Source organism: Gorilla gorilla, chromosome 5, assembly GCF_029281585.2.
Source record: "Gorilla gorilla gorilla isolate KB3781 chromosome 5, NHGRI_mGorGor1-v2.1_pri, whole genome shotgun sequence".
NCBI lineage: Eukaryota > Metazoa > Chordata > Mammalia > Primates > Hominidae > Gorilla > Gorilla gorilla.
In genome coordinates this window covers 39,060,641-39,085,068 of record NC_073229.2, presented here as the reverse complement: position 1 = coordinate 39,085,068, position 24,428 = coordinate 39,060,641, and positions in this window count along the sequence as shown.

The following is a 24,428-nucleotide window of genomic DNA, read 5'->3' as shown; positions in this document are numbered from 1 at the left end:
TAAATGGGGCTCCGTGTGTGGCACTTTCATGCAGGTTTTCCAGTCAAGTAATCAAGGAATTGCTCTAAGATCCTTTTCAAGGCAAGATATTTTTAAAGACTCCTTAGCAAAAGAAAAGATTTTAGGCCCAAATTCAAGTAATTTGGTAATAAATGTTGCGTGCTGGGTGAACTATTTCTCTCATATGAGCACATAGAAGATATGTGTTCTGTAAACCTTGTAAGAGTTTACCTTCAATTTCAATCCCCTCTGCAAATGCTTTAGGATTGTAATCTCCTTAATAGCAGTGACTATGAACGTGAAGGCTCATATGCTTGGTAACAATCTGGCTGAATGGGAAAAGTCCAGTATCTGCAGGCAGAGAGGCCTGGGTTTAATGGGGGCTCCACCACTTTGCTGGCTTTCTGATCTTCAGAAAATTACTTACCCTAGAGGGCTATTGTGAAGATTAAATGAGCTAATGTGTGAAGTGCAAGCGCTGATTCAGAGCAAGTGCTCAATAGTTGCCTTTACTACTGTTTATGTTCCAGGCCATATTGGGCCCAGAGTAAATTGGAGCAGGAATCTAATGGGCTCCTTGGCCTGACAACCCTCAATTTGCTATGAAGAGCATAAATATGAAATAAACATGCATATTTGCATCTCTTCTTTGATTGGGTACTTTCGTCTCAGTCAGTCTATTCAAGGTCCTAGTGGGTTCATAAATCCATTTCATTTGAATCCAGAGTTCCCCCCACAACTTCTCATACACATTCTCGCATACTGAACACTTCATTACAAACCTGGGCATGACGAATGTCTATTCCTTCACTTGTTGAGACGACCTCTCTCATCCAGCCCATCTCCCTCTTCCTGGCTGCAATTACTGCCCTTTCCAACCTGGGCTTCAGAATGGATCATTCGTCAGCAGGGTTCTTCCTCACAGCGGTAATTCCTTACCCTCCCCGCTCTCAGTCCTGGTCCAGTGTTATCACCACCGTCTGCTTTCTTTTCTCTTATGCCTGGGCTGCTGGACATTGTTGTGAAAAGTCAAGATGATTGGTCCACTCATTCATTCATTCATTCATTCATTCAACCAATATTTACCAAGTTTCCTAAAGCTTTATTGGGCACTGGAGATATAGAGTCAGGACAGACCCAGAGGTCCCTACATCCATCACATTTACAGACTAGTAGAGGGACAGCCACAGACGACACACAGATACCATTGCACAGTGTGACCAGGGCTATGAAGGACGTGGACCAATGCTGGGATGAAGGAAGATGGGAAGAGGGAGGCCATTCCAACAGCAGTGGCCTGAGGAGGTGCTACTCAGGAGAGGCGTTCACGCTGAAGCCTGAAGGATGAGAGGGAGCAGCATCTGCAAAAGCCCTGGGGAGGGAACGCACCTGACACATTTGAAGGCCCGCAAAGGCCCATGTGGCTGAAGCAAGGACTTTTGGGGAACAGTGGTGTGGGACAGGGTGGGAGGGCAGAGCAGGGCTCTGCTTATGCCTGGCCTGAGAGGTATTGGTGAGAAGCTAGAATTTTATCCTCAGAAAAATGAGAAGCCATTGATGAGATTTAAGCAAAGAAGGGTCATGATAGGATTAGGATTTACCAAGAAAGGAGGCTCACTTATCTCCACCCCTCGACTGGCCCATTCTGGCCCCCAGTTCTCCTGGGCTTGCTATGGATTCCCTGATACGGGTGCTCAAAAGCTCTTCTCGCTGAATCTTCATGCACAAAGGGCCCACCTCTCAGCCCTCACCCTCACCCTCACCCTCTACTTGACTGAAAAATTAAGGTCATCCTTTCTGTCTCTCTCTCTCTCTCTCGTGTTAAAATACACATATCATAACATTTGCCATTTGCCATTTGAACCACTTTAAGTGTACATTTCAGTGTCCTTGAGGACATTTACATTGTGTATAACCACCACCACTGCCCATTTCCAGAATTTTTCGTCTTCTTTTTTTTTTTTTGAGACAGAGTTTCGCTCTAGTCACCCAGGCTGCAGTGCAATGGCACCATCTCAGCTTACTGCAACCTCCACCTCCTGGGTTCAAGCAATTCTCCTGCCTCAGCCTCCCGAGTAGCTGGGACTACAGGCGCCCGCCACCACGCTTGGCTAATTTTTGTATTTTTAGTAGAGATGAGGTTTCACCACGCTAGCCAGGCTGGTCTCAAACTCATGACCTCAGGTGACCCATCCGCCTCGGCTTCCCAAAGTGCTGGGATTACAGGCATGAGCCACTGTGCCCGGCCACTTTTTCATCATTTCAAACTGAAATTCTGCACCCACGAAACAACATCCTTTTTCTTTTTTATTTTTATTGAGACAGGGTCTCACTCTGTCACCCAGGCTTGAGTGCAGTGGCACAATCTTGGCTCACTGCAGCCTCTGCCTCCAGACTCACCCTCAGTCTCCCCAGTAGCTGGGACTCACAGACGCACACCACAGCGCCTGGCTAATTTTTCTATAACTGGGTTTTGCCATGTTACCCAGGCTGGTCTCGAACTCCTGGACTCAGGTGATCTGCGCACCTCGGCCTCCCAGAGTGCTGGGATTACAGGCTGGGATTACCGCACCTGGCCAACAACATCTTTTTTCTTCTAACTTCCTCTGTAGCTTTACCAGCAGCTTCCATCTTGTCTCTGAAGGAAAAGTGGGCCTCTCCTGAGCCAAGGCTTTTTGTTCATTCCACCTTCTCCAACCGTCCTTGAACCATTTCCACGGACACAGCCGGCTCACATCTTCAGTCTCTGCACTCTCTCCTTATCCCTCACTGACAGACAGGCCTATGTCTTTCCATCACTAATGTCTATGAATAAATGAATGAACGTATTTTTAAAGGGCCAGGTGTGGTGGCTCACGCCTGTAATCCCAGCACTTTGAGAGGCTGAGGCAGGTGGATCACTTGAGGTCAGGAGTTCAAGACCAGCCTGGCTAACATGGTGAAACCCCATCTCTACAAAAAATACAAAAAACCGAAGTGGGCCTGATGGTGCATGCCTGTAATCTCAGCCACTCGGGAGGCTGAGGCAGGAAAATTGCTTGAGCCTGGGAGGTAGATGTTCCAGTGGGCCAAGATTGCACCACTGCACTCCAGCCTGGGTGACAGAGCTAGTCTCCATATAAAAAGAAAAAGAAAAAGAAAAAAAAACATATATGTGTGTGTGTGTGTATACATATACATATATATATATTTAAAATCCTTCCCTCAGCTATACTACTCCCTTGGCCTAAGCTTAAATTTCTCCTTTGCTTCAATGCCTAGGTTCTGAGTTGTTCCGCACACGCTGCCTGTATGGCTGACACCAGCGATGTCCCCAGCCCCAGGGATCATGAGCCCTGGCCTTGCTGCAGCAGGTGACACTGCTACTGCTCCTCCTCCTCCTTGAAATTCTTTGATTCCTTGGCTTCTGTGATGCTGTATTTCAGTGGTCCCTCACACATGGGATGCGTCCTTTTCTGTCTCCTTCCCTCATCCCTCTCCTTCCCCTGGCCTTAAACACAGGAGCTCCATAAGATCTGTTCTCTAATCCAGTGCTCCTACCATCAGGCTCATTTTCTCTGCTGCCAGCTGGACATTCCCATGGGGACGGCCTGTCAGCATCTCAAATGCACTAGTTTCAAAACCAAACTCATCCTGTCCCCTGACCAGACCCAGCTTCACTTCCAGCTTGTGTATCCCAAAGGTCATAATTGCCACTGCCCCAGTTCAGATCCTCCTAACACTTCCCTTTACTACGGCAAGAATCAAACTCCATTCTTGCCCTGCGTGTATCCATCCTATCTGTTGCTTCTAGATGAATCCTCCTAAAACATGGGCTTGATCATAGCACTCACCCGTCCAATCACATCAGTGACGCACTGTGACACACCTTGAGCCTGACATACAACAGCCCCGTGCCCTGGCTCCAGGCAATCTTTCAGCTTTATCTATGACAACGAACCGGGCCACAAACATCTCAAGCGTTTCTATGGCATTCTGAGCTCTTGTCCCTTCCCTTGCTTCCCCATCTGACTTTTTTATCCCTTTCTTTCTTCAGGGTCCTTCCAAGTGATGCTATTTCTTCCTAAAATGTCATGCAATTCCCGAATGTGGTTTCTTCCTACAGTACTTTGTTGCAACTTCCTGTTGACACTAGTTCTGTTCTTAGTTGCTCTACCTGATGGTAGTTTCTTCCCCTTGCTTCCCTTCTCCAAACCACTTTGCTTGTCTGTAAAAGTATGACCGGAGGCCTTGATGACCTCTCCTGCATCTCCTCATCTACCATTTCTGAGTCTGTGGCTTTGGCAGTGGAAGTCCTGGTGTGTAGACACAATTTACTCTGTGCCCGATATGGCCTGGAATATAAACAGTAGTAAAACAATGGACCACAGTTGAAGGCTTGGGTTCCACAAGCTGCTCTACCTGAGCAAATCACTTGACCACACTGGAAATCACATCTCCATCTTTGAAACTAATGATTTAGATTTGGAAGATCTCTTAAATCTTCTAAGTTACCACCTTTTAATTCCCATTTCTCCCAACACCCAAGACAATGCCTACTGTTTACAGAACAAGTTAGCTCTTTTCACCTATCATATTGTTTACTTCTTAAACCAACAAAGTGAATTCCAAGGCACGATAACCTTTATCAAGAAAGAAAAGTAAGCCAGGCATGGTGGCTCATGCCTATAATCCCAGCACTTTAGGAGGCCAAGGCAGGAGGATTGCTTGAGGCCGGGAGTTCAAGACCAGCCTGGCAACACAGCAAGACCCCCATCTCTACAAAAAATTTTCAAAATTAGCCAGGTATGGTGGTGTGTACCTGTAGTCGTAGCTACATAGGAGGATTGCTTGAGCCCAGGAGGTCAAGACTGCAGTGAGCTATGATCGCATCACTACACTCCAGCCTGGGTGACACAGTGAGACCGTATCTGAAAAAATAAAAAAGTTTATTTTTTCCATTTCTCATAATTGGCCCCTAATTCTGATTTCAAATGTATAATCAAATGTATGTGTACACAAATAGGGATTTTTACCTGCAAACTAAGTTACTGTAGGCTTATTGGCACAAATATAGTCTGTGTATCATAGAAATCAGTGCGATTAAGTGTTGGGAGTAAATGTATCAGGGGACATCTCATTTTGCTTGACTTGAGTACTTACTACATAACTAGGGACTCTTACACATATCAGCCCATGACACACGTAGATACCAGAGAGAAGCAGAGAAGCTTCCTGTCCCAGGGCCCACGGCCCTCCTGCTGTGGGCTCCAATCATGCCTCCACTGTGCCTTGAGCTCCCCTCTCAGCTTTGCATGGAAGGGCTCCAGCATCTTCTCCCGGATGGCTAATCTCTTGAGGTTGTCCAGCTTCAGCTCTTTCTGGGTGCCTCAATCCTGACCAGGAAGGCCTGTCCCTTCTATCTCAGGACCAGCCCATTTCCACTCCCTCAGGCCTTCTGAGGCCCATGCTGCTCCTGGAAGCCTGACGGAAAGTAGATTTCCTGCCAGGCATTTTCCTTGTCAGAGGTCACAAGCCCAGTCCTCATCTTTCTCACGGCAAAGCACCTGGGATCTCAGAACTTGAAGAGTGCATGTTCCTGATGAAGAAAGAAGGCAGAAGAGTGGGTGCCCCCGGCTGAGCTGGGAGGCTTGGCCCCTGGCTGGTGCTTCATGCTCCAGACCAACCGCAGCTAATGTTTATTCCCTGAGTTACAAACATAAAGCCTTTGAACCCTGCTCCTCTGATAAAAAGCCATCCCATCCTGTGATCTCATCCATACTGAGTTTAAGAAGGTGAAGCTCTTTTCCTATCTTTGTCATCTGTTTCTATATTTTAAACAGCTGTCTAATATAGAGGATTACCAAAGGCTAATCTTGGAAAAAAACAGCAAAGGAGGTGGTATTATACCCTGAGCTTCCATATCTCTGCCCTTCCCCATGATTTATGGGCCCAGGGTTCCCTCTTCTTCTGAAGAAAGGATCCAACCCCAGGCATGCATATCTTTACATAGAATGTGTCAAAATGTAGTCCAAGCATCACCCTCATCAGAAACTCCCTGGGTACTTGTTAAAATGCAAATTCCTGGCTTTAACCAGCACCACTGAATAAGAATATTAAGGTAAGGTCTGAGGTCTGTTTCCTGTGCCTAGCATGCATTATCAGTCCATGTGCTGATGCAGCTCAGGGAGTTTTAGAGGAAGGCACTGTTTTCTCTTATAGGAACTTAAGAAATTATGGCCAGTTTACACGGAGTGTGGAAGGCTAGCGGGGGTGAGGATGGAGACATTTTGAAAGTCAGAGGTTTTATCTATAATGTAAGAGTCACCTGCCTTTGGGTCACACCACCTGAATCTATTAACATATTCCACCTTCACTAACTAGGTGCCAACTCAAACCTACGCCAGTTTAGAAACTCTGAAAATAGCACTGCCAAGCATTGGAAATGAAATGTGTGTGTCAAGAATATGCTACCCCCTCTTTCAGGGGTCTGAACATTCTCCTACACTCAGTGATAACAATTGTACTTCACGCACTGTTGGAGAAGCAAATGACCAAATTTTAACTCTTCAGAGCTCTTCTTATTCTCCCCTTCCTTAAACGCATACAACCTCCTTATGGATATATAACATGGAGACTTTCTGCCACAAGTCTTCACAATAGACTTGAGTGATTTTTAGAATCCAGGTGAAAGAGTTTGAGAACAGTTTCCTGCTGTTTTTTTCCCCCTTAAAATAATTCTCATATGGCTAGGCATGTTGACTTACACCTGTAATCCCAGCACTTTGGGAGGCCGAGGCAGGTGGATCATGAGGTCAGGAGTTCGATGCCCGCCTGACCAACATGGTGAAATCCCGTCTCTATTAAAAATACAAAAATTAGCTGGGCATGGTGGTGTGTGCCTGTAATCCCAGCTACTCAGGAGGCTAAGGCAGGAGAATAGCTTGAACTCGGGAGGCAGAGGTTGCGGTGAGCTGAGATCATACCACCGCACTCCAGCCTTGGTGACAGTGAGACTCTGTCTCAAAAAATATAAAATAAATAAAAAATAAAAAAAAATTCTCATATGGGACATTTACCAAAGAGTATTACTATTTTCCAAACTGAAATCAAACTGGTGACTATCCATGCAGGTGCCTTAATTTTTCTATATAGATGGGTGTATGTATGCATTTTTTTAAGTCCATTAATCCTCAGGGCTATCTTACAGTGTATGGATTCTGAGCAAATCTTATTAGCTGGGACCAGTCTCTCCTGCCTAATACTTTCTTAACAGATGAAAGCTAATGTAAATGCTACAGCTTTGATTGGTAGCATCTGTAAACCACAAGTGCTGGTGAAAAATGCAGATTCCTGAGCCCTGTGCCACACTCACTAAATCAGAACCTCCTGGGGCTGATGTACAAGCGGTGTGCATTTTTAATAAACTCCCCAGGGGACTGTGATCATCATGATGCCCTATCCTAGAGCATAAATATCATGAACTACTCAGTCAGCAGGTAGACATGTACTTGCCAGTCTCTGAGTTTGTGTCAAAGTGTTAGCTCTGTAGAAAGGCTGGGCAGCAAGGCAAGGAAGACCCAGTCTTCCTCTTTTTGAAATGTCTCACAGCATATGGTAGGTTCTCAACATACATTTTTATTTTTTATTTTTTTTTGAGGCAGAGTCTCACTCTGTCGCCCAGGCTGGAGTGCAGTGGCATGATCTCGGCTCGCTGCAACCTCCGCCTCCCAGGTTCAAATGACTCTCGTGCCTCAGCCTCCTGAGTAGCTGGGACTAAAGGCACGCAACCACCGCACCAGGCTATTTTTTGTGTTTGTAGTAGAGACAGAGTTTCGCCATGTTGGCCAGACTGGTCTTAAACTCCTGAGGTCAAGCGATCTGCCGGCCTCAGCCTCCCAAAGTGCTGGGATTACAGGTGTGAGCCACTGTGCCCGGCCTTCTCCTGCTTTTGATGGAGAGAAGAGAGGTCATGAAACGCCAGTAAGAGAATGTGTGGGTGAAGGGGCTCACACTAATAGCATTTTACCTGTTGACCCTGAATTTATTTTATCAGCCGGCTACTAATGATTTCTACTCCACATTCTAGAGATCTCAGACTGTAGGGCTGGAAAGATGGCCTCACTCTGCTCTTCCATGGGACAGCTCCACCATCCCTGTTATCAGTAGCCAAGAACTTGATCCAGAATCTGAACTTAACTACTGGAGACTCTGTCTCAGCTTCCGTATCGGCTAATGACTCTTTGACATCAAGTTGATATGTAAAGCCTTCCCTGCAAATCAAATATCACTTTGGCAAACATGTGTAATAGTATGACTTGATATTGTCCATAAAAAAAAAAAACTTTTTCTATGGTACTTGGAATCATGCCCATCTTAATAAAGCCTCCATAGGTCATGAAATTAAATGTTTGTAAAAGCATTATCACAACATATCTACTGAATTGGATAGATACGGAAGAGAAAGACTAATTCATGAAGTAGCTTTTTCATATTAGTGATATTAAGAATAATAGTCATTATCATAAGATTGTGAGATCTGAAATTAGGATCTGTGCACTATGAGAAAACATTGAGTTTATTATTATTATTATTATTATTATTATTATTTTGAGACAGAGTCTTGCTCTGTCGCCTAGCTGGAGTGCAGTGGCTCAATCTCAGCTCACTGCAGCCTCTGCCTCCTGGGTTCAAGCGATTCTTCTGCCTCAGCCTCTGGAGTAGCTGGGACTACAGGTGCGCACCACCATGCCTGGCTAATTTTTTGTATTTTTAGTAGAGATGGCATTTCATTATGTTGGCCAGGCTGGTCTCGAACTCCTGACCTTGGGTGATCCGCCAGCCTCGGCTTCCCAAGGTGCTGGTATTACACATGTGAGCCACCTCACCCAGCCTGTTTTTTTTTTTTACTTTTTTTATAGTCTAATTTCAGGCATTATCTAATGATACATATTTCAAAATAACCCTAGAGACAGTTTTTTTAACAAAAGAAATTATTTTAAATCTTGATTTTGAATAAACCATTGGAGTGTACCTTATTCCAATAAAAATCTCATTTCAGCTTCCCTTCCTTGCAGGATTCTAGGCTTAGCTGGAGCTAAAGTTTTCCTTTACTGAGGTGGTAGAATTTCCATGAAGGTCAGAGTTTATTCCTGCAGCAAAGGTTAGACAGGTCAATGATTTGGCAGTAGAATAAAAGGCTCAAGAGTGATGGAAAAGCAAGATTACAGAGAATATTAAAACACGGCCTATCCCCCAAAATGTAAAACAATTTCATGTTAGACTCACATGGATGATACAGATTAACAGAAATGCTTAGAAGCCAGGGAAAAGAAAATTGTTTTGCTGTTTTTTTCCAAAGATCTTTGAGTTTGTACAGACACACCCAAAATATTTGGCTTCTTCCCAAAACTTCAGACTCTAGCACTGCTGTAAAAATAGCTGTGAGCTACAAGGAATGAAGGGTGGGAAAAGTCTGCGTTTCTGAAAGGGGCCTTGTTTGGCCTCAGCCTCAAAGATTTTTACACGTACGAACTCATTTGTCCACATGGATAAATGCAGTCACAGTGATCTTCACATCTACAGGGCAAAGGGTCACCAGAAGTAAAAGTCTCCCACAGTGTTCACACTTGGTGGGGTGCAGGGGGAGTCATTCCAGATGTTGCTAGATAATGCTGAGCTGTTTCCATGAAAAGCTGTAGGAATGGCATTAGCTCACATGGAAATAATGTTTTAACTAGCTGGGAGTGGTTCCTGGAGCTTGCCCTAATCCTGCCTGGATCTAACCCATCCTGAGCCACTGCAGAAACTATACCCAGGTACCAAACTGGTAGAATAGTTTAGCAGAACTCTGGTTGAAATAACCTCTGGTTGAATAAGACATGACATCTATCACTGCCAGCCTGGGCAGGGGTAAAAGTGCCTCTAAGGACCAGAAACAGTACTCCAAGCGTTCCAGGTCACAATAAATGTGGAGATAACATCATGGAGATGACCAAGGAGAGAGGTTTCAGAGGTACCAGGTGGATTTGTTACATCAGTAGCAAAGAAAGCTGTCTTGTCTATATAACCACTAGTGAGATCTGCCACTGTTGGGCTATTTTTTTTTTTTCATTCCTTCTCTGTAATAAACAATCCTGGTGACATGGATTGATTTTACATGATTTTAATTCTAATGAAATGTCAGATTGTCAGCTCAAATTAAAATCTCTTATTTCAGGGTGAATAAATATGAAAAGGTTCTTTGGAATTAGGCTTGGAGCTTCAGTCTAGAGCTCCTGAGAAAAATGTGCAACCCCCTCCTTCCTAGTGTTTATAAAATAAAATAGTGTAAAATGGTTTCACCCAGGGTGCAGGCCTCTGCTTTAACCACGAGATCACTAAGAACTGGCTCTTCACAACCCACCAGGTGGAGTCCAAGCCTCCATCACTGTGAAAAATCTTGTAGAACTCAGCCCTCATGAGACTGTGTTCTGGAAGAGCAACTTCTCTCCTGGCCTTGACTGCTGTGGGCATGAATTCTGGACTTGACTAGTTAGGGAGGATCTATCAGATCTGTCCTGCTCACAGGGTAAGTAGGGTTCAGGGGACTATCTTGGCCACGATCCTTGAAGTCACCTACAATTTGGAAGTGGCAAGGCTGATTCCCAGCTGTGGGTGTGAAACAGAGGAAATCTACTGATGAAAGGAGGCTCACCTTGGGAAGCAAGGGACTGTCTGAAAAGGCAGTGGGAGACTGGGGGAGGGAAGAGAAAAAAAAAAAAGAAAAGCACATGAAGCATCTAGCAGACTTTGGAGGTAAAAATCTAGAGTGTTCCTTTAAGCCATAGGTATACAGGGGTATTGAGTTTTGTATACAGAAATTGGAGAAACAATGTATGGTGGAGCTATTGCGGACACTGAATCAATTCAAATGAAAATAGAGGGCCTTTACCTTGGGCCCTTATGAGGATAACAATACATTGAATATGACCCTCTAATGATTCAGTTTGAGATTGTCGATAAAATACAGGATGGATATTGCATGGGATATACTTACATCTAAAATAATTATTCATTGTTTATCAGAAATTCAAATTTCACTGGGCATTTGATATTTTTATATTTTTCTTTGTTAAGTCTGGCAACCCAGATTCAATTTACTATGCATACTGTGATTACTTACACAAAACAAACTATAAAGTCTACATGGTGGGTTTTGAAACACACCTCCGATTCTTTTTCTCTGAGGAACTGGGAGTCGGGAGGGGCTAACCATTAACTAGTGTGGGTCGGGAAGGTCTCCCTTCATCTCAAGTCTGGATCCTAGAGTATACATCATATGTGGCTTGTGAACCACAAACCGCACCTACTGAGCTGCAATGACCCCTTATTGTTATAAGGCCGGTATCGCCTAGTCTTCATCTCTATATGCATTTATGCTAAGTACAGTTGTTCAATATGAAGTCTATAAAGCTTTATAAATTAACTGCTACAGAAGGCCTTGTTTGCTTCCAAAACACCCTTCAAAAGGCATCATAACCTGTATTCCTCATTAATGAAGGAAAAGCTGTACCACATTCTTTTCCTGTGCTTTTTCTAAGCATTCTCTGCATGGCATGGGTTCTTAATTGCTATACATCTCTCTCTCTTTTCTCTCTCCCACATGCAGGAGAGCAGACTTCACGGAGCTTGTCCACACCTTCCAGAGGATTTAGAGTCTTGCGGAAATTTATTCCTATTTTCCATCTCCTTAGCTGACATCTCACCCTCTGCTATGATGTCAATTAATGACTCCATGGGGATGGTCAAAACCCACGTCTCCAGCTGTGAGGTCTCTCCTGAGGTTCAGACCTACGTATTCAACTGCCTGCTTTACTTGGGCACCAAGGAGCTTCATCAAGAAAAGAGCCAGAAAAACATCTGAGACCCACTGATTGCAGAACACGCCTAAAAACGCATGGTGGGAAGTGAACACAGGAAGTAGCTTTACACCACAAGGAAGAGTACTCTGAAGCTGGCCCTCTTCTTCAGGGACCTTTGAAGGAAGGATAAGAGGTCATGGAACCGTGGAAGGGAGTCCCACTTGGAAGGGTAAATACAGAACAAATAGCCCCATTTTCTGAGGCAGAGGGGCCAAGAGAGGTTCATTAGGGTTCGAGGAAAGTAAGAAAGGCTGCCCAAGGCTTGAATGAAGGACCAAGGGAGCTGTTCTATGGAGAGATGAATGCCTAATAAAACTGGAGTTGAGGCAGGCTGAGAAGGGCTTTCCCCCTCTTCTTCTTTTACTTGAACTCAGATGAGTTTTTTAATAAGCTCAATAGCATTCTTGTTAAGGATGACAGTGGAAGCAGTTAGCTAACACTATGCCATGCCGCGGGAGGCGGTAACCCTGAGAAGGATGGCCACCTCCGTGGGTGAACATCTGAAAAGGCAGACTTGGTCAGTGTAGTAATTGTTTACAAGCTTAAAGCTTTGAATTAGACTATTGATTGGGTTAATTTTCCATGGGATATTGGATTGGGTTTGCATTCCAACATCAGAGTTCATTAAAGTTGCATTGCAGTTGATTATCTCCCATTAAGAAGCCCGTTTTGAAGTTGCATTACTGGGAAATGTATATGCATCGACACCTCCTACTTCCAGCCCTAAGAATGCAAATACAGGAGCTTCCTATTGATTTCATTGAATTTCACTAGGCAGCCGAAACCCACATTTTACTTTAAATCCCCATTTCAGTTTCTTGAAAAATTAGCGCCACTGCCAGTACTAGAAAGGGGCCGGAAAACTGTTGTTAAATTCTACGGGTCCTTCGCATAATCAACAAAATGTCATTTAATGAATAAAACTACTTTAAATAATAGTTCTAGCTAACTTAGCAAATATTCAATTCAATAACTTTTGAGGACAACTTCACTTATAAGTCTATTTGGGAGTTGGGGTTTTTGTTTGTGGGTTGGTTGATTTTGTATGGTTTTTGTTTGTATTATCCATACACTGCCATATGTATCTAGGTTTTTAAAGCTGTATTTCAGGTTGTAATCCAGGGGTAATACATCAAATCACAGAATCTGAGCTCTAGACAGCCATCGTTCTACATCACAAATACATTTAAGAAGGAAGAGAAAATCATCTTCTGAAAACATCAACTTAGCTTTGCAGACCTGAAAATCTCTCCCTCTCAGCCCTGGCTTTGAGCAATATAGGTGGCTTTCCTGTTTAAGGCAAAAGAGTACATTGAAAGGCAAATGAGAATTTCAAAGGAAGAGTTCACAACTTCTAAACTTTTTCTTTACTCTCTCACTTGCAAGAGATCAGGACTCCTGGAGATTTTAACCAAAGCTATTGAGAGGTGCAAAGTTCTCGCTTTGTTTTTTTGTTGTTGTTGTTTTGACTGTGACAGTGAACAGCCCATTCCTCAGAGTAACAGACACAAAGCAGGGAAAGTGAGCTCCCATGAAAGCTTATGGGAGCTCTACCTTGTTTCTAGATTCTGGAAGCCACACACTGTCCTTCCTGTTTCCTTAATCATGAAATGACGAACAAGTTTAGGCAACACACAGGAGTCCCATGTTAGAGACTAAACATTCCAGAGTAAAAATATGCTTCATGTCACAGTGCATTTCACTAAGGCAAAGTGTGAACTCTGTTCACCCTGTCTGTATACTTGTTTGTACAAGGTACACAAAGATGTACAAAGTGTACAAAAGTGTACAAAGTTCTCTAATCAGAGCACTGGCCAAGCTGGTGGGCCTTCCAAACCACATTCGCCTTCCAGCCCCTCTTGGATCTCCAGCTCAAGGAGGCATGGCAATGACATGAACCCCAAAGACATGTTGTTATGGCCTTGGGGCTGTGATCCCAGATGCTTCCACGGCCATGCGTTCTCTTTGTTTAGTGTCTCAAAGCCAGAGACTAAAGAAAGAACCAGAAGATTAAGTCCTAGTCACCAGAAGCAAAGGTTCTACTGAAACACTTCTTGACTTGACAGGAGATTTCTCCAGGAAGACTCATATTCAGGAAGACTATGGGAATGCACACTTCAGAGACTAAGCTAGCAGTAGGTTGGGAGTCCCTGGAAAGAAGATAATTTTCAAAGGTCAGAGCCCAGGCAAATAAGAGAGTCAATTCAGGGTCAGCTCAGTAGAAGTGAATACAATAGAAGCATAAGATAAACCTTTCACAGAACCCAGACACAGATTCAGCTAACAGTGGTTCTCAGCCCTGGCTGTGTCAGGCCTCTGAGCCCAAGCCAAGCCATCGCATCTCCTGTGACTTACACGTATATACGCCCAGATGGCCTGAAGTAACTGAAGAATCACAAAAGAAGTGAATATGGCCTGCCCCACCTTAACTGATGACATTCCACCACAAAAGAAGTGTAAATGGCCGGTCCTTGCCTTAAGTGATGACATTATCTTGTGAAAGTCCTTTTCCTGGCTCAAAAAGCACCCGCACTGAGCACCTTGCGACCCCCACTCCTGCCCACCAGAGAACAAACCCCCTTTGACTGTAATTTTCCTTTACCTACCCAAATCCTATAAAACGGCCCCACCCTTGTCTCCCTTCGCTGACTCTCTTTTCGGACTCAGCCCACCTGCACCCAGGTGAAATAAACAGCCATGTTGCTCACACAAAGCCTGTTTGGTGGTCTCTTCACACGGACGCGCATGAAATTTGGTGCCATGACTCGGATCGGGGGACCTCCCTTGGGAGATCAATCCCCTGTCCTCCTGTTCTTTGCTCCATGAGAAAGATCCACCTACGACCTCAGGTCCTCAGACCGACCAGCCCAAGAAACATCTCACCAATTTTAAATCAGGTAAGCGGCCTCTTCTTACTCTCTTCTCCAACCTCTCTCACTGTCCCTCAACCACTTTCTTCTTTCCACTCTTCAATCTCTCCCTTCTCTTAATTTCAATTCCTTTCATTTTCTGGGAGAGACAAAGGAGACACGTATTATCTGTCAACCCAAAACTCCGGCGCCGGTCACGGACTGGGAAGGCAGCCTTCCCTTGGTGTTTAATCATTGCAAGGACACCTCTCTGATTATTCACCCACGTTTCAAAGGTGTCAGACCACGCAGGGACGCCTGCCTTGGTACTTCACCCTTAGCAGCAAGTCCTGCTTTTCTGGGGAAGGGGCAAGTACCCCAACCCCTTCTCTCATTGTCTCTACCCCTTCTCTGCTTTCCTGGGGCAGGGGCAAGTACCCCTCAACCCCTTCTCCTTCACCCTTAGCAGCAAGTCCCACTTTTCTGGGGGAGGGGCAAGTACCCCTCAACCTGTTCTCTTTCACCCTTAGCGGCAAGTCCCTCTTTTCTAGGGGGCAAGAACCCCCAATCCCTTATTTCCGCACCCCAACCTTGTATCTCTGCACCCCAATCCCTTATTTCCGTGCCCCGACCCCTTATTTCCATACCCCAACCCCTTATTTCTGCGCCCCATCCCTTATTTCCATGCCCCGACCTCTTATCTCTGCGGCCCAACCCCTTTTCCCACTTTTCTGGAAAACTTAAAACCTCTTCAATTCACACCTGACCTAAAACCTAAATGCCTTATTTTCTTCTGCAATGCTGCTTGACCCCAATACAAACTCGACAGTAGTTCCAAATAGCCAGAAAATGGCACTTTGAATTTTTCCATCCTGCAAGATCTAAATAATTCTTGTTGCAAAATAGGCAAACAGTCTGAGGTGCCTGATGTCCAGGCATTCTTTTATACATCAGTCCCTTCCTAGTCTCTGTGCCCAGTGCAACTCGTCCCAAATCTTCCTTCTTTCCCTCCCGCCTGTCCCCTCAGTCCCAACCCCAAGCGTCCCTGAGTCTTTCTAATCTTCCTTTTCTACAGACTCATCTGACCTCTCCCCTCCTCGCCAGGCCAAGCTAGGTCCCAATTCTTCCTCAGCCTCCGCTCCTCCACCCTATAATCTTTTTATTGCCTCCCCTGCTCACACCTGGTCAAGCTTACAGTTTCCTTCCGTGACTAGCCCTCCCCCACCCGCCCAGCAATTTACTCTTAAAAAGGTGGCTGGAGCCAAAGGCATAGTCAAGGTTAATGCTCCTTTTTCTTTATCCCAAATCAGATAGCGTTTAGGCTCTTTTTCATCAAATATAAAAATCCAGCCCAGTTCATGACTTGTTTGGCAGCAACCCTGAGGCACTTTACAGCCCTAGACCCTAAAAGGTCAAAAGGCCGTCTTATTCTCGAAATACGTTTTATTGCCCAATCTGCTCCCGACATTAAATAAAACTCCAAAAATTAAATTCCGGCCCTCAAACTCCACAACAGGATTTAATTAACCTCTCCTTCAAGGTGTACAATAATAGAAAAAAGTTGCAATTCCTTGCCTCCACTGTGAGACAAACCCCAGCCACATCTCCAGCACACAAGAACTTCCAAACGCCTGAACGGCAGCGGCGAGGCGTTCCTCCAGAACCTCCTCCCCCAGGAGCTTGCTACATGTGTCAGAAATCTGGCCACTGGGCCAAGGAATGCCTGCAGCCCAGGATTCCTCCTAAGCCGCGTCCCATCTGTGCGGGACCCGACTGAAAATCGGACTGTTCAACTCACCTGGCAGCCACTCCCAGAGCCCCTGGAACTCTGGCCCAAGGCTCTCTGACTGACTCCTTCCTAGATCTTCTTGGCTTAGCGGCTGAAGACTGACACTGCCCAATCACCTCAGAAGCCCCCTAGACCATCACGGACGCCGAGCTTCCGGTAACTCTCACAGAGGAAGGTAAGCCTGTCCCCTTCTTAATCAATACGGAGGCTACCCACTCCACATTACCTTCTTTTCAAGGGCCTGTTTCCCTTGCCTCGATAACTGTTGTGGGTATTGACGGCCAGGCTTCTAAACCTCTTAAAACTCCCCAACTCTGGTGCCAACTTAGACAATACTCTTTTAAGCACTCCTTTTTAGTTACCCCCACCTGCCCAGTTCCCTTATTAGGCTGAGACACTTTAACTAAATTATCTGCTTCCCTGACTATTCCTGGACTACAGCTATATCTCATTGCCGCACTTCTTCCCAATCCAAAGCCTCCTTTGCATCCTCCTCTTGTATCCCCCCACCTTAACCCACAAGTATAAGATACCTCTACTCCCTCCTTGGCAACCGATCATGCACCCCTTACCATCTCATTAAAACCTAATCACCCTTACCCCACTCAACGCCAATATCCCATCCCGCAGCACGCTTTAAAAAGATTAAAGCCTGTTATCACTCGCCTGCTACAGCATGGCCTTTTAGAGCCTATAAACTCTCCTTATAATTCCCCCATTTTACGTGTCCTAAAACCAGACAAGCCTTACTAGTTCAGGATCTGCGCCTTATCAACCAAATTGTTTTGCCTATCCACCCCGTGGTGCCAAACCCATATACTCTCCTATCCTCAGTACCTGCCTCTATAACCCATTATTCTGTTCTAGATCTCAAACATGCTTTCTTTACTATTCCTTTGCACCCTTAATCCCAGCCTCTCCTCACTTTCACCTGGACTGACCCTGACACCCATCAAGCTCAGCAAATTACCTAGGCTGTACTGCTGCAAAGCTTCACAGACAGCCCCCATTACTTCAATCAAGCCCAAATTTCTTCCTCATCTGTTACCTATCTCGGCATAATTCTCATAAAAGCACATGTGCTCTCCCTGCCAATCGTGTCCGACTGATCTCTCAAACCCCAGCACCTTCCACAAAACAACTCCTTTCCTTCCTAGGCATGGTTAGCGTGGTCAGAATTCTTACACAAGAGCCAGGACCACACCCTGTAGCCTTTCTGTCCAAACAACTTGACCTTACTGCTTTAGCCTAGCCCTCATGTCTGCGTGCAGCGGCTGCCGCTGCTTTAATACTTTTAGAGGCCCTCAAAATCACAAACTATGCTCAACTCACTCTCTACAGTTCTCATAACTTCCAAAATCTATTTTCTTCCTCATACCTGATGCATATACTTTCTGCTCCCCCGCTCCTTCAGCTGTACTCACTCTTTGTTAAGTCCCACAATTATCGTTGTTCCTGGCCCAGACTTCAATCCGGCCTCCCACATTATTCCTGATACCACACCTGACCCCCATGACTGTATCTCTCTTATCCACCTGACATTCACCCCATTTCCCCAAATTTCTTTCTTTCCTGTTCCTCACCCTGATCACGCTTGATTTATTGATGGCGGTTCCACCAGGCCTAATCACCACACACCAGCAAAGGCAGGCTATGCTATAGTACAAGCCACTAGCCCGCCTCTTAGAACCTCTCATTTCCTTTCCATCATGGAAATCTATCCTCAAGGAAATAACTTCTCAGTGTTCCATCTGCTATTCTACTACTCCTCAGGGATTATTCAGGCCCCCTCCCTTCCCCACACATCAAGCTCGAGGATTTGCCCCACCCAAGACTGGCAAAATAGCTTTACTCAACATGCCCGGAGTCAGATAATTAAAATACCTCTTAGTCTAGGTAGATACTTTCACTGGATAGGTAGAGGCCTTTCCTACAGGGTCTGAGAAGGCCACCACAGTCATTTCTTCCCTTCTGTCAGACATAATTCCTCAGTTTAGCCTTCCCACCTCAATACAGTCTGATAACAGATGAGCCTTTATTAGTCAAATCAGCCAAGCAGTTTTTCAGGCTCTTAGTATTCAGTGAAAGCTTTATATCCCTTACGGTCCTCCGTCTTCAAGAAAAGTAGAACGGACTAAAGGTCTTTTAAAAACACACCTCACCAAGCTCAGCCACCAATTTTAAAAGGACTGGACAATACTTTTACCACTTTCCCTTCTCAGAATTCAGGCCTGTCCTCGGAATGCTACAGAGTACAGCCCATTTGAGCTCCTGTATAGACGCTCCTTTTTATTAGGCCCCAGTCTCATTCCAGACACCAGACCAACTTAGACTGTGCCCCAAAAAAACTTGTCATCCCTACTATCTTCTGTCTAGTCATACTCCTATTCACCGTTCTCAACTACTCATACATGCCCTGCTCTTGTTTACACTGCCGGTTTACGCTGTTTTTCCAAGCCATCACAGCTGATATCTCCTGGTGCTATCCCCAAACCGCCACTCTTAACTCTTGAAGTAAATAAATAATCTTTGCTGGCAGGACTATGCTGAATCTCCTTAGGCACTCTCTAATCAGATATCCTGAGTCATCCCAATTCTTAGACCTTTTATACCTGTTTTTCTCCTTCTGTTATTCCATTTAGTTTCTCAATTCATCCAAAACCGTATCCAGGCCATCACCAATCATTCTATATAACAAATGTTTCTTCTAACATCCCCATAATATCACCCCTTACCACAAGACCTCCCTTCAGCTTAATCTCTCCCACTCTAGGTTCCCACGCTGCCCCTAATCCCGCTTGAAGCAGCCCTGAGAAACATCGCCCTTTCTCTCCCTATACCACCCCCCAAAAATTTTCGCCGCTCCAACACTTCAACACCATTTTGTTTTATTTTTCTTATTAATATAAGAAGGCAGGAATGTCAGGCCTCTGAGCCCAAGCCAAGCCATCGCATCTCCTGTGACTTGCACGTATACGCCCAGATGGCCTGAAGTAACTGAAGAATCACAAAAGAAGTGAAAATGCCTTGCCCCACCTTAACTGATGACATTCCACCACAAAAGAAGTGTAAATGGCCGGTCCTTGCCTTAAGTGATGACATTACCTTGTGAAAGTCCTTTTCCTGGCTCATCCTGGCTCAAAAATCACCCCCACTGAGCACCTTGTGACCCCCACTCCTGCCCGCCAGAGAACAAGCCCCCTTTGACTGTAATTTTCCTTTACCTACCCAAATCCTATAAAATGGCCCCACCCTTATCTCCCTTCGCTGACTCTCTTTTCGGATTCAGCCCGCCTGCACCCAGGTGAAATAAACAGCCATGTTGCTCACACAAAGCCTGTTTGGTGGTCTCTTCACACGGACGCGCATGAAAGGCTGTACGTTAGAATCACCTGGGCTATGCTTTCATCCAAATTCAATACACAACCCTTCTCCATACCAGTCGAGTCCAAATTTGTGGGTGGTGGGGGGACATGGGTCTCTACATTGAAAATCTAATTTAACTCTACTTTGAAGTCAGTGTTGAGAAGCGTTGAGCTAAAGGTGTTCTTCACTATTTCCAGCTTGTTCAGGTAGTTGTCCCTTATCATGGATAGTGAGAATGTTACCCTAAGGAAGGATAGGGAATGGAACCCCTGGCTAAAGGGGGAGTGAAAGGAGGCAGATCAAGTTAGAATTTGATATAGACACTTGGACAGCTGTAACCAACCTGGTTATAAAAGGAAAGGAGACAGCCAAGGGGCCTATCCGGGTGACCTGCTGATAAATGTGGGGTGACCCGGTAGCGGCAGGGACACCTACTGTGAAAACAGATAAACAGCCCACTGCTGTTCTGGTTGGACTGTGGCAGAAGCTCAAACCAGAACAGCACTTTACTGAGGAGCCTCAGGTTCAGCCCACTGCCCTTCCTCCCACAGAGCAACGGCAAATGCCGGCCCCTTCAGATTAGGATGAAGGCCAAGGCCCTGAAATCCCAATCAGAGCAATGGTGTCCAGGGTGTCTGGGGGAACCAGAGGCCACAAGTAGAACTAATTATATATTGGTCACTTAAGAATTGAACCAGACTGTGTGCCCTAGTGGATACTGGAGCTGGATGCACCCTCATATATGGCAACTCCCACTGGTTCCAAGGGCCTATGTCAGCAATAGATGGTTATGGAGAGAGGCCATGGAAGTCAGACAGGTTGAACTAGTTTTACATGTTGGGAGACTGCCACCAAAACTTTGTTGATATACATAGCTCCCATCCCAGAATATATCTTGGGAATGGATATCTTATCAGGCTTGACCCTCCAAACAACTGCTGGGGAATTCCAAATTAGAGTTAGGGTGGTGAAGCATGTGATGGGCGGGGAGGGGAATGCAAAAGCAGTGAGTAGTAGCACTGGAGCAACACCGCCTGCTGGTGGGGAGAGAGGCAGGATGAAACCACGAGGACCACGGGGGAGTTAGCCCGGGTAGGCATCATAAGGCCAGCGCACAGCCCATGCAACAGCCCTGTATGGCCCATACAGAAACCTGATGGTACATGGAGAATGACAGTAGATTACTGAGAATTAAATGTGTGCAGCTGTTCCCAGTATCGCCTCCTTTCTGATGAGGGTAGGAGAGATGCTGGACACACACCATTTTGTTACCGATGTAGCCAACACCTTCTTCAGCAATCCCATTGCGCCAGAGAGTCAAGACCAATTTGCATCCACCTGGAAAGGAGAACAATGGACCTTTACTGTCTGCCCTAGGGATATTTGCCTAGCCCCACTCTGTCCCTGCCTAGTGGCTGAGGATCTTGGTATATGAACTGCCCAGGAGGGGGTACATGTTTTCCATTACATTGGTGATTTCATGCTAACTTCTGAGTCTTCCTCCAGCAAACTGCAGCCACCACCTTGCTGTCTCACTTGGAAAACAGGATGGGCAGTCAACAGAGACAAACTCCAGGGTCCAGGCTTGTCAGTCAAATACTTGGGTGTCCTCTGGTCAGTTAAGACTAAAGTTGTTCCATCTGCCATTGTGGATAAGGTGCAGGTCTACCCACGTCCTACCATACCAAAGCAGCTGCAAACCTTCTCACACCTTCCAGGGCATGGATGTCCTTTTATTCCCCATATGGCCCAAATCCTTAGCCCCCGTACTGCTTAATTAAGAAGAGGGGCCATGGGGACTGGCCCACAAGGGGAGGATGAGGCCTAGAAACAAGATAAAGTTGCAGTGAAATGAATATTAGCCTTGGTAGTTCTAGTGCAGGGACAGCCTCGTGAATTTGTAGCCAGTTACCCTGAGGGGTTTGGGTGGGGCCTGGGGCAAAGGCAAAGCCATAAACACGTGCCTTTAGGATTCTGGTCCCAACTGTGGCAGGGAGCTGAAATTAGGTATAGCATCTGGAGCAACAACTCTGTGCTGCATGCTCTATGCAACTCTGCCCGACAATGAGTGGAGGATGTTAAAGGAGGTCCCTGTGCTAGTACGCACCCGGTGCCCCATAGGAGGTTGGCTGAAGGATATCTTCCAGAAACCCAAGTCTGGGAATGGCCAGACATAGTCTGTGGCTAAATGACATCAATGCCTTTAACAGAGGAGCACATTGACTAATAGCCTTTTGAGCGCAGAGTTCCATTTGGTGCTTGGCCCTGTCATCTATGTGACAACTGAAGGGCAGTCTTTGATAGAGGCCACTAAACCCACAGAGATTCCCTTCCTCGTACAGGAGGAAAAGGGCCCAACTCCTACCAGGCCTGGTACACAGACCACTCATCACGAGACAATCCTTGCACTTGGACAGCTGTGGCCATCCAGCTGCCCACTGAGAGTATCTGGCTTGGTACAGGCAAAGGACATAGTAGCCAATGGGCTGAGATGCCAGCTGCTTGGACAGTCCCACTCCATGAGCCAGACCCAATAGTCCTGTGTACCCATAGTTGGGCTATCTTTTTTTTTTTCTTTTTGAGATGGAGTCTTGCTCTGTCACCTAGGCTGGAGTGCAGTGGCGCGATCTCGGCTCACTGCAACCTCCACCTCCCCAGTTCAAGTGCTTCTCCTGCCTCAGCCTCCCAAGTAGCTGGGACTACAGGTGCCCGCCACCATTCCTGGCTAATTTTTGGATTTTTAGTAGAGATGGGGTTTCACCATACTGGCCAGGCTGGTCTCGAACTCCTGACCTTGTGATCCGCCTGCCTCAGCCTCCCAAAGTGCTGGGATTACAGGCGTTAGCCACTGCGCTCAGCCCAGTTGGGCCATCTTTTTTGTTTGTTTGTTTGTTGTTTTTTGTTTTGAGACAGAGTCTCGCTCTGTTGCCCAGGCTGGAGTGCAGTGGCGTGATCTCAGCTCACTGCAAGCTCCGCCTCCCAGGTTCATGCCATTCTTCTGCCTCAGCCTCCCGGTTAGCTGGGACTACAAGTGCCTGCCACCTCACCCGGCTAATTTTTTTGTATTTTTAGTAGAGACGGGGTTTCACCATGTTAGCCAGGATGGTCCCGATCTCCCGACCTCATGATCCACCTGCCTCGGCCTCCCAAAGTGCTGGGATTACAGGCGTGAGCCACTGTGCCCGGCCTGCAGTTGGGCCATCTTTAAGGGACTCACCATGTGGCTACTACAGTGGGAAGCCCAGGATGTGGACAGTAGTGGGTCACCCCCTCTGGGGTGCTGACATGTGGAAGGACATTCTCCATTGCATCTGGGGATGCACATAGCGGCCTACCACGTGGATGCCCACACTCCACCTACACCACCTAGAAACCCACGGGTGGATTGGCTCGCCTGCATTTGTCTCCTTGAGGAGGTCCCCGTGGCTACCTGAGAAAACAAGATATCGGGGACAATGTACTCTTTGAGCTATAGTGAAGAACTGGGGCCTGCCACTATGATATAAAGACATAGTACATGTCTGTCAGCAATGTCCTACCTGGCCTGAGCGCCCCAGGCCCTGGCTGCCTGATACCTAAAAGATGGTCAGGGGCTGGAGCCCAGTGCAACAGTGGCAGGTGACTACATAGGGCCTTTGCTTCTAATGGCTGCCACTATGCCTTGACTTGTGCAGACACCTGCACGGGGCAGCTGCAGGCATATCCCAGAAGCATGCTACCCAGAAAAACCACCATGAAAGGACTAGAGCAGCTGTGTGCAGCCTACAGTGTCCCCACTAATATTGACAGCGATCAGGGCTTGTAATTACCAGACATACAGTGCAGCCTGCAGTGTCCCCACCAATATCGACAGAGATCAGGGCTTGTAATTATCAGACATACAGTACAGAAATGGGTGGAGGCCCTGGATAGCCACCGGCATTTCCACTTGCAGATAGCCCTACAGCAACACGGCTGATTGAACAGATGAATGGACTGTTGAAGTGACAGCTCTGGCAGGAGGTGCACTTTCTGGTTCTGTGGACATGCTGCTTACCAGCAGCCATCCACACCCTGAATGAGCATGCATGTTCTCATCACTCCAGGTTGTACACTGTTCTGATGCAAGGACCTGATCCCCCCGTCAGGATCCAGGGAGACAGGCTAAGGGACAGTACACTTTTGTCCCAACCTGGGATTCAATGTAACCTGCTATTGCCCTTGCCCTTGCCACAGGACCTATGTACCAGCAAGCACATCATTACATGGCCCTGAAAATGGCAAACCAGTCCCTGGTGGTTTGGTTTTTCTGCTCCATGGGGGAAGGGCCTGGAATAGGATACACAGGTCACACCTACTTTACACCCTACTCTTCCTCATACTTCTACAGTAATGAATCCTGGTCCTCCCTTTGTGCAAGGGGATGATCATCCTCTCATTACGGAACATTATGATACCCCCATGTCTTACTCTGACCTCCCACAACATGTGGCAGAGCGGGGCAATCCATTTGGTATCGTAAACCAGGCACTTGGCCATGGCCAGGGGTGGCGCTCTCTCAGA